Below are 11,143 nucleotides of genomic sequence, written 5' to 3'. Positions count from 1 at the left end.
ATGTTTTCAGTGTACAGCCAAAATAAAGGAATTGCTGTTCCGACAGGGGACTGTATATGTGTATCTCTCTCTCTCTCTTTCTCTCGATCTATTGGATATATGTGTATACATGTATATGTATATACTATATATATTATAAGATTTTTACTATATGTATATGAAACAACTGTGCGTTCTCTGCACTTTGACTACTGTATGTCAAGATAGCTGGAGATGCAGGTCATGAGTCATGTATCTCAAGGTTTCCTGTCAGCTGTTTGTGTTATCATGTAAAGATTCTGTAACTGGTGTCTGGAGCTACAGCTGACACAAATATTTTAGGTCTCTTGTATCTTGCATGTTAATCTGCTGCAGAGTGCTGATACTACCTTTCGTTGAACTGGACTGCTTTTCTGCGTTTTAGCCACAAGATGTCGTCCTACTGAAAGAAAACAATAGCAAGGAGAGTTTTTGCTTTAGGAAGTCCTCTGCCCTGTAAAATGGTTGAGGGGCTTGTACATTTTGAGCCTAAATTTAAAATTTCTCTAATCACAAAAAACAAGTACAGAAACCTTCCGCAGCGGCCCCCCTTGCTGTTGTAAACGTCACAAAGAGTTAAAGGGGAAGTTACAGTCTTGAGTATTTATCTCACAGACAGTTGGCAGAGTAAATGCTGGTAAAGCAATTACACTAGCTCACAGGTATGAAGGAGCGGCTCAGTGCTGAATGGTTGCCAGATTCACCTGTCTCTACTTCCCAGCCCCACCTGTTGGAATGAGGGTAGAGGATTGGAACGGGTGGAAATGGAAAGAGGCGTGCCACCTTAAACTTGCACACAGGTAGATGTTTCTAGAACATTTTGTAAAAGAGGAACAGTTGGATTACCTCGTAGTTTTTACCCTGGGTTGATTTGAGATTATTCTCTGAAGAAGCCACACAGGTAGGAGCATTTTAAAAACATAATGTATAAACCACTCATAACTAGTGAGTCTTGAACATCAGGTTAGGGGCTGAATTAAACTATATGTCGTGAAAAGGAAAAACAGGATTGAAGGTGTCATTTAGTTCTTGTTTATCTTGGGTGTTTATGGGAATACAATTTAAAAAAAGCCCCTCTTCCAATGGTTTAGTCTGGAGAGGGGGGATTAAATTGTGTTACAACTTCAGCTATGATCAAAATCAAAGACACCTTTGAACTTAATATGCTCATGTTTTCACTGCTGTTATGATGCCCTGTATGATTTGAGAATATTCACTTTATCATATGAACCTTGTTGTATCTATTCTATAAATATTTGTTGTCACATTCCTCCTTTCTCTATTTTCTGTCACAAATTGAATCTTTTTTAGGAGAAGTAGACAATGTTTTCAGCTAGACTGCTGAATCTTGCTAAATGCTCCATTTACCAAGATTGTCAGGTTAAAGACTACAATGAAAATCTCAAAGGTTTCGAACAAATAATAAGCCAGTAATTAAATGACTGAAAACCAAAGAATAAGACTTTGTTTGTTTACACAGAACCAAGCAACTCGGAAATTCACACAGAAAGCCGATACTGCGGATCCAAAAAAAGGCGGTTCACATCATGATCATTTTTTCCAGTCATATCAGATTTTTGTATTGACATGCATAGGCAGACTGTTGACAGCCAGAGTGCAAGACTCAACTGACAGAGTGAAGAAGAGCTCTAAAAAATTCAGAAAAAAACGTCCACCCTCTCTCATTGTTAACTCTACCAACATAAATATAGAAAAATGTGTGCTTGTTGCAGGGCCATGTGGCCCTGGATGCAATTGTATCAACACTTTTGGTTCAGCAGGCTTTTAAATGACAAGAGCGCTGACCAACTGCTGCATTAAGTCCCATTTAACTAAAAGGAAAAATATCTGGAGTCAGGCAGACAAATTTTCTGAACTGCTCCACCAGCCACATTTCTGACAATAAACTAGGGCTGCAGCTAAAAACTCTTTTCATTACTGATTACTTGGTTAATAATTTTTGCGATTACTTTAAAAAAAAAAAATGTATATCTAGCATTTTATTAAAAAAATAATATATTAATTTTTCGTGTTTTAAGTTTAAGTTTTAAGGCCTCCCACAAACTTACTCCGGTTTAGGCAAATGCTTTTAAAATGTGGAGGAGACGGGCAAAATCAATTTCAGATACTCGAAACACTTCCCTGTTGCTGTTAATTTTGTTATTAAAAGCCGTGTGAATTAAAATGTCCTATAGGTTTTTATTACGTTGATAGGCGGAGATCATACTGCACTCCTGTAGCGCGTCACAGCCCTCCCTCACCCCCAGAATTTTATTTTTTACGTTTTGAAAAACTTTGTGTGGCAGTCTGAATATGTTATGACCATAGGGCCGAGGAACAGACCGGATGGCCGCGTTATAATTTTGAAATTTTGGGGGAAGGTGCTGCCGACCTCCACCTTGTTGCCCTCAAGGAAGTGCGTCAAGCAACCCCTAAGCCGCAGTGTGCACTAAAACTGGTTCAGGTGGACTCCTCCACATGCTCCGGTAAAGTGCAGATCCTGTGTAAACGTATTAGCTGGGATTTTATCAGACTGCTAAAAGAAAAGTGGACAGTGAAAATCGGCAATTCAAAAATAATGGACTGAAAAATTTGCATTCATTCTCCCTCTAACCAGCACAAGACCCATGTGCTTAATATGCCAGGAGACTATAGCTGTAATGAAGATTTCCAATTTGAAACGGCATTATGAGATGAAGCATAGGAATTTTGAAGAGACATTTCCTCAAAATTCTGAGGTAAGAACTGCAAAAAATAAATGCACTGAAATTGTCATATTAAGTTGCAAGAAGTATTCTTGTCACATTTATGACACAACAACAAAAAGCAACAGAGTGCTCACTTAGAGTGGTGTGGATTTTGGGTAAGCACAAGAGGCCATTCTCAGATGCAGAAATAATGAAATAATGCATGACTGAAGTGATTGACACATTGTTTGAAGGCAAACAAAAAGATGAAATATTCAACTATGTATTTTAATTTGTGTCAAAATGGAAATGACATTTTATTGTAGCTCGTATTTTTGTTGTCCTTTTGAATGAAAAGGACATTTTGTTTTGAATATTACAATAATATTACATGTGGCCTGACCGACCTCAATACATGGACCTTTGAGTCGTTGAAAAAAATCTTTGTGGCCCTTTTGAGATTTGTATTTGATTACCCCTGTCATAGGCTCTTTGACAGATGCACACAAAAATTAGCACGTAGCATCTGTGGATTGTCCCTGGCAAGAACATTGTGCAAAGAAAGTCCGTATTGAGAAAGATACCAAAGTTATGAAATAATAACATTGGTGTGTCCGATTGACATCAAACTTGGGTCAATTGTTGCTCGTGGTCTCCTAAGGTTAGCTGAAGAAGGTGTCACCAGTCCCCCCCTTGGTGGCACTCTGGTGGCAGTCTAAGTATATTTTTGACACTGTGACCCAAACCTTAACAATTAACTAAAGGATATTCATATGGGTGGTACAGACCAGTGCCAGTAGCTCACATACCAAAAATGACATGTGTTTAGCAGCAGGGGCGCTATAATCAGGACAAATGTGTTTTGGCCAATAACTCCCACAAACTATCTTGCATATTAAAAAACCTTATATCCACGGGTTCCCTGAATTGAGCTGAGTCAGCTGATTCGCCCATTTTCGCCAATATTTTTTTTTTTGCGAAATGTGGAAAATCAACTTTTCCTTACTCCTCGTAGGCAGTTTGATCAATGCGCACAAACATTTGCACATAACATCTGTTGCCCCTCCAGACAAAAAGTTATCAAAAGAAAGTCTGGTTTCAAGAAGATGTCGAAGTTATGACATAATAGATATTTGACGATAATCTTGAAAACAGAAAGCATTGCATATTTCCACATGAGTATGTGTGATTGACACAGCACTTCAATCAGTATTTCCCCATGACTGCCTTGAAGCTCTGTGCAAAATTCTGTGCAACTCGACCTCGAGGGGGCGCTTTTATCGCAAAATAACCACAAAAATACTTGGCTGGCATGTTTCACCGATATGTACGAAAATCGACGAGCAAGTATATCATAACCAAATGCACAAAAAATCCTATTGGAGCAATAACCCAACCTCAACAGGAAGTCAGATAGGAGATACTTGTGCCACATTCGTGAAAGAACTATGTTACGTTGCCCACAAAATAATGATACTTTGGGAGCACATACATTATATTTTACAGAGAACTCTGCACAAACAAAGCTACATTACAATCACAAAATAACTTTTTTTGTTTGCTATTTTGCATTTTTGCATCCACTAATCACCCATCTCACTCAGATTTCACATTTGCACTCTCACTATCTTGCTGGCTGCACTGCAGGCGGCTGAATGATGTTCTTTCGCACTTCTGTGTGTTCACCTTTGAACACTTGGACATTAGAATCTCTTAGTGTTGTACATTATTTAATTATTTAAGTATGTCCCAATCAGTGTTGTTTACTGTTCGGCAAGTTACTCAGGAAGTGTTATCAGTTACTTTTTACGTTATGCTAAAAATGAAAACTATTTTACTTTACTTATTACTTAGTGTCGAGTATTTAATTTTGTTACTTGTTATAATACAATATTACGTTGCTGCTCTCAAGTTGTATGCAACCTTAGCCAGCTCCTTTTTAGAACTGAATTAAATTTATTGAAACAATAATTAGCCTTACAAGAGGACTAAACGGTCAGCCAAACTGCACAACTGCAAAAACTGCTGTCTCCTTAACAGATGCTTTCTTTTTTGCTGTCGAGATGTCAGCTGTGGTGCAAACAAAGTCTACCTCAACAAGTGTGGCCTTCTAGTTAGATTCTATCACCACGTATTCTCTCTCTTGAGGTCACCAGCAAACGTCTTTCTCTATTGCAGATTTACAATGCTTTTAGTGGGTGTTTTCTCTATAATATATCCTAATTAGGGTGGAGTCAACTGTGGACATTGAAATTGAATCCTGGCGGCGCCACTGGAGGAGATGATACCAAAGTACGCACAGAAACGGCAAATACAACAAATGGGAAAATACTTTTTTAAGACAAAATCTAATGTTTTCAGTATCAGTGAAATAACAGATTGCAGCGCCCACATGATGTGTGAGACTGTGGTTATTCTGACACAAGTTAAATGGCTGCTGTGTGGAAAACCATGCTGTGGTCCGTAATTGCGGTGCAGACGAGTGAGTTTGGAGCTGACTAGAGGAGAGAAAAAAGAGAACGATATGACGCGACTGTAGCCGCCATGATATGACGACGTCGCCCCCGCTGAGGAGGAACTATGAAGAACTCAGTTGTGATGGAAAAGCACCTAAACTGAGTCGAGTAGAGCCGAGCTGTACTGTGTAGTGGAGAAGGGGCAACACGCGCTATGCGCAATTGAGAACACATGCGCGATTGTCCTCTCAGATGCGGCTGCGTCTCTCCAGGTCACTGTGTGAGAGAAAGAAAAGCTCTGACTTGCTTGGGCAGACGTAGTTTGGTGTCACCCGCTGATTTGCATAATTTGAATATCTAGCCCGCCGAACCTTCCAATCCGGCCCCGGTTCAGCACCCTGGACAGTGCACTGCAGACCTGCAGCATTTGTTTTCATCCAAACTTTGCAAACGTGGTCGGGATTTGTAGAAGACATTATGTATGGTGCTCACTAGCCTATGTTGTTCCTATAAATAAATGCATCTCTGTGCAGAGAGGGATATAGGCTATGAAAAAGTGATCCCAAGTCCCCGCTTTCCCGCTAAGCAGAGGGAGAGAAAAATTACACAGAATACAGATGTTTAAAAGTCCAAACAAAAAAAAAATATCAACAAGAAACGACTCTGATCAATTTCATAATTCAAAGTAGATTTTTACGAAAAAATGAAGATCAGGCTTTATTGAGTTACTTCACAGAAACACAGATGAAAACAGCCCAGCAAAACATTATGGTGACGGCGCACCAGAGACAAACAGCCCAGCAAAACATTATGGTGACGCGCACCAGAGACAAACAGCCCGGCAAAACATTATGGTGACGGCGCACCAGAGACAAACAGCCCAGCAAAACATTATGGTGACGGCGCACCAGAAACAAACAGCCCAGCAAAACATTATGGTGACGGCGCACCAGAGACAAACAGCCCAGCAAAACATTATGGTGACGCGCACCAGAGACAAACAGCCCAGCAAAACATTATGGTGACGGTGCACCAGAAACACATGGTAAAAACACACTCTAGGCTAATAATGTTCCTATCTATTTGAAATAAACCCTACGCCTCCCTGTCACGTCGAACTCCTGCAAAATGGCCCCAGAATCGATAGGAATATCATGATGAATGTTCATCAGGGCAAGTCCACTCAGTCTCTTGTCTGTCATGGTGTTCCGGAGGTATGTTTTCAAGCGACGCAAACAGCTGAATGACCGCTCAGCACTGGCAGTGGACACGGGCATTGTTAGGAGAACCTTCATGACAGTAAGCACATTAGGATAGAAGTCTGCAGTTAGTCTCAGAACTTGGAGAATGTCACACTCTCTGGTGACAGGTGTGTCATCCTTCGGCCTCCATAGATTCAGCTCCACGTCTGCAGTGTCAGCACTGGGCATCAACGCACCATACTCCTCCTTTATCTCCATCCATAAACTGTCTGTCAGCAGTGGCAGTTTGTCGGGGAGAAGGTACTGGGCTTTAAGACGTGGCAATGCAAGGCATACTCTGTCTCTCACTTCTGTGGTCAGGTGGTCGAGGAATGGCAAGAAAATGGTCCTTTTCCAGTACTCTTGTGGGTTTTCTGCAGGCGTGTTAGACCTGTGAGCTTGTTTTTTGGCGATGCGAGGCAGTAATGGGACGACTTCAACAAGCGCAGCCAGCGAGCGTGCTTTTCCCCATATATTGCCGTATGTGGAGTCATCTCTTTTTTTCTCAAGTACTGTCACAAGATCTGTGGCCATTTGCGCAGCCATAGGCAGGTCACACTTTGGGTTCTGTAGCCCATTGCTCAGTGGTGTTAGGCAGTGAAGAAGTTCCTGAGTGATGATGAGGCAGACAATGAACTCAAATGTCTCCATGGCCCGACTGAGCGAGGATGCGGTGGAGCTGCACTTGGCGTCAGCGTCCATTTTCAGCTCAGCCAGTGTGGTTGCCACGTCCTCGTAGTTTTCGATTATTGTAGACAGGCACATATCATGCTGAGACCAGCGTGTGTCTGAAAACTTTTGGAGGCGTTTTTTGCTGCTACTGTTGCTCAGTAAACACTGCAGGCACTTTGGGGAGGCTGTAATGAAGCTCACTAACTCTTGAGCTGTATTCAGACTGTTGCGGACAACAGGGATTTTTGTGGAGTGCACAATTGCCAGGTTCAGCGCGTGATTTCTGCAGTGCACATACACGGCAGCTGGATACTGTTCTCTGCTGCGCGCCTGGACGCCTCGCACCTTTCCGCTGACATTCCCAGCCCCGTCATACCCCTGTCCAACAATATGAGCAGGGTCCAGATCCAATTCTCTTAAACGGTCCAGCAGGAGTTGGGTTAAGGTCTCGCCTGTAGTGTCAGCAGTAGAAAAAAAATCCCAGAAAGTCCTCGTGCAGAGAGTAGCTGCAGTTAACACAGTCCACATATCTCAATACAAGAGCTACTTGCTCAACATTACTTATATCAGCAGTCTCGTCAGCCAAAAGGGAGAACCACTGTACATCCCTACATTTCTTCAGAACTGTGTCTTGAATCTGTTTCCCACATAGCTCAATCAACTCGTTCTAGATCATATGACTGCAATATTTGGCATTGCTTGGTGCATTTTTGAGATACTCTTTTAGTTTCTCATCTCCTTTAGCGCGGTTTTCCAGAAGCACCTGGAAATTACTGCGCTCATCGGTGTGGCCCCGAATGGGCAGGTTTTGCTGTCCACAAACAGCGATAAGATCAATGACTGCTTTCAGGCCATGTTTAGTGCGCTCTACTGCTTGTTCATGTGAGTGATCTAACCTGGAATAGATAGACTGGCTCTTTCCCAAAGCAACATCAACAAATTCACCTGCGCACAGTTGGGCACTATGGTGCGCTGGAGTTGACATATGTCTGGAAACTATTTTCTTTGCGTTACTCCAGTCAGTAAGCGGCTTCGTTCTCAGAACCATGTCTCCTGATGAGAAAAGCATACAAGCTACACAAAAAACGCCACCAACGCCTTTGCTGTAACGCAGAGTGGGGTAAATGCTCTCATCAAAAAACTCCTCCGGTATTTTCCGCTGCTTCCCACATATGACTCTAGTAGGGGGTACCCACCCTCTGGGAGGCTTGAATCTTGACTGTATTGCTTTCAGTTTAACGGAGTCAGATGTCATTTTGAGTTCATCAGCCTTAACACAGCCAAGGTCATCTTCATATGCAGCAGTACTCAGCATCCTTTGCTGCTGCTGTGTGTCATGTGTGGGCTTGGGGCTTGGATCTGCACTGATGGCGGCTGCAACCACCGAAGACAAAGAGGCAGAAGAGCTAGCTACCTCATCTTCATGTCCTGCCTGTCTGCTGGTAGCGCCTTCATTCTGGCTGCTCTGCTGCGTGTTTGGGATCGTGGGCTTGGTTCTCTTTTTTTCAAATGCCTGGAAAAGGCTCAACTGTCTTTTTGACATTTTTATACCAGACCGGACCGTAATCACCACATAGGCGGACCGCGGTAGTGTAGCTACTATAGCAGAAGAAGAATAGGCGCCAGAAATCAAAATCACAAGTGACAAAGGACGTAAATGACAATCATTGGCCTTTTTGTTAGGCTTCCAGTGATTGGCTTAACAATCAGTGGACTCAGCAGCCTGTTACAAACAAGCATCTTTATAACACCACCCTCAAAAAATAAAAAATAAATAAAAAAATGCCTTAATTTCTTTTTTTTTTTCACCTTCAAATAAAGTACGCACAGTGCGTACAGGATTCCGGCTGGCGGCGCCAATGATCTCCTCTATGATATCCCCAATGACAAGCTTATTTAGATCATGTCCGCGTAACATCTCTCCACAACGTCTTGCTCTGAAATCTTGTTTTTGTTTAGCTGGGGTTCGCACTGCTTCACTTACATCAAGATCAGCACCGGTAGTATTCCATGTTTTCACATTTCAAGTTAAGATTCAAGTTAAAAAAACGTTATTTGTTCCCGGTGGGTAATTGAAGTCATGTTAAGTAGTTGTACATAGACGCAAACAAGTCAGCACATTAAAGCGCTGAACAGCTATCAGAACAAAGGTTGCTCTCCTCCTCTTTGTTCTGCAGCCCGGGCAGCAGAGCCAGCGTCCCGAGACTTTCGTTTTAAGCATTTCACATTGCTGTGCTGTTGATGAGATGCTTCAGAAGATGCTGTATTTCTTGTATGACTCAGTTAACATTAACATTAACATTTAGGGCATTTAGCAGATGTTTTGTCCAAAATGACTTACAGTTATTCAAAACCTCTGGACAGTGGAATTGATGTCCATGCATTGTGAGGAGTAGGCCTGCACGATATGAGGAAAATCTGCAATGTGCGATAACACTGTTCAATATTGCGATGACGATATAACTTGCGATATGGTTGTATTGCAGGTGGTGATGGAGGTTGTTTGTATTCCCTCTAGGAGTTGCAACAACTGCTCGGCATGTTTTACACAGTACCTGTGTTTGAATTAGTCGTCTTTTTTGGCCTTTTATGGCTTTATTGATAGTACAGCTGAAGAGGGTGACAGGAAACAGGAAAAGAGAGAGGGGGAGTGACACGCAGCAAAGGGACCCAGGCCGGGAGTCGAACCCAGGTCCGCTGCAGAGCCTCAGCACATGGGATGCCAGCTCTACCAACTGAGCTAAACGGCGCCCCTGATGCTGATTAATTTTGTCAGGGTAGCTAACAGCTAGCTGGGGCGTCATCTGATTGGCCCTTGTGTCCAGGGCTCCGTCTGAAAGGCTAAATGTTGGCATGCTCAAGGTGCATGCATGGTGCATGTAAACAAAATGATTGTTCTTTTTCATTGCATGTCAGGCAGTCTTTTGCGATGTGTTTATTGCACATGTTTATATCGCGATGACAATGAAAATTGTATTTATCGGGCAGCCCTAGTGAGGAGCTTCCTTGTCTTAATACCAGTGGTCTCCATCTCCTCCTTTGGCCAGCTTAACATGCCTGCAGGGTATCTAATGACCAGCAGGGCTTACGTGTTCTTGTTCTTACCATTCAGCTGACTTTTCTGGACTTGCCCTACTCTATGTAGGTATTTGACAATGGCTTCCTTTTGCATGCAAGAACCCAAGGTATTTGTAGCTGTCTACATCGGCTATGTTGCTTTCTAGTATCAACCCCTTCAGTTCTGATCATCTTTACACTCTTTGATACCATCTGACCACACATATCTAGTCTGAATGCCATTCTGATGATGTTGCTGTAGATCCTGGTGGTGTGTATCAGTGAGTTGGTGTCTTGCTCACTCCTGGTGTACAGCTTGATGTAATCTATGTAGAATAGGCTGCTCTGATGATTGCTCCACTCTGACACCGTTATTTGTAGCCACTTTATGCAATGATCTGGCTGAGGGTCTGGTCTATGCAAAACAGCAGGTAAGTTCTTGATGAAGGTGCTTAGTGGCCTGTTGTTGTTACACAGTTCAAAGCATTCCAGTATGTGTGGCATCGAGTCATAGGTTTCCTTGTAGTTGATCCAGGGGTGCACAGATTGGTCTGTCTGGTCTTGCAATCTTGGTAGACTGCTCTCTCGACCAGTAGCTGATGTTTTGCTCCTCTGGTATTTGTGCCAATTCCTTTCTGATTCCTGCTCATATATTGAGCACATAGCTTAATATATGATCCTAACCGCTATATTGCAAGACAGTGGCTTCCATGATTTGATGAGGGATGGTATAGGCCAGTAATTTGATGGCATTGCCCCCTTCTGGGAATCCTTCAGAATCAAGACTATCCGGCCATTCTGGGTGGGTCCCATCTGTTAGCAGCTGGTTCATTTGTGCTACCAGGTGTTCATGGAGTGCAGTCAACTTCTTTAGCCAGTAGACATGGATCATGTCAGGAATTGGTGCTGTCCAGCTTGTCATACTGAGTGTTGGTGTGATGTGCATCCCAATGCTGAGTCACTGATGTTGTAGGGCTCTATGTCTGGTGGTATATTCCAACTTGGAAATGCT

General features: G+C 42.6%; 1 protein-coding gene across 1 annotated transcript in view; it reads left to right on the top strand.

Moving 5' to 3' along the window:
* Positions 1-909: 909 nt before the first annotated feature.
* amot (angiomotin) overlaps positions 910-11,143 on the top strand; it is a 79,693-nt gene continuing 69,459 nt past the window's right edge. Inside the window, exon 1 of the mRNA XM_030438943.1 lies at positions 910-919. The gene's annotated coding sequence lies outside the window, so the exon portion shown is untranslated. The remainder of the gene's footprint in view (positions 920-11,143) is intronic.

The sequence above is a fragment of the Sparus aurata genome, chromosome 13 (genome assembly GCF_900880675.1).
Source record: "Sparus aurata chromosome 13, fSpaAur1.1, whole genome shotgun sequence".
In the NCBI taxonomy this organism is placed as follows: domain Eukaryota; kingdom Metazoa; phylum Chordata; class Actinopteri; order Spariformes; family Sparidae; genus Sparus; species Sparus aurata.
This window is presented reverse-complemented; position numbering and strand designations above follow the sequence as displayed.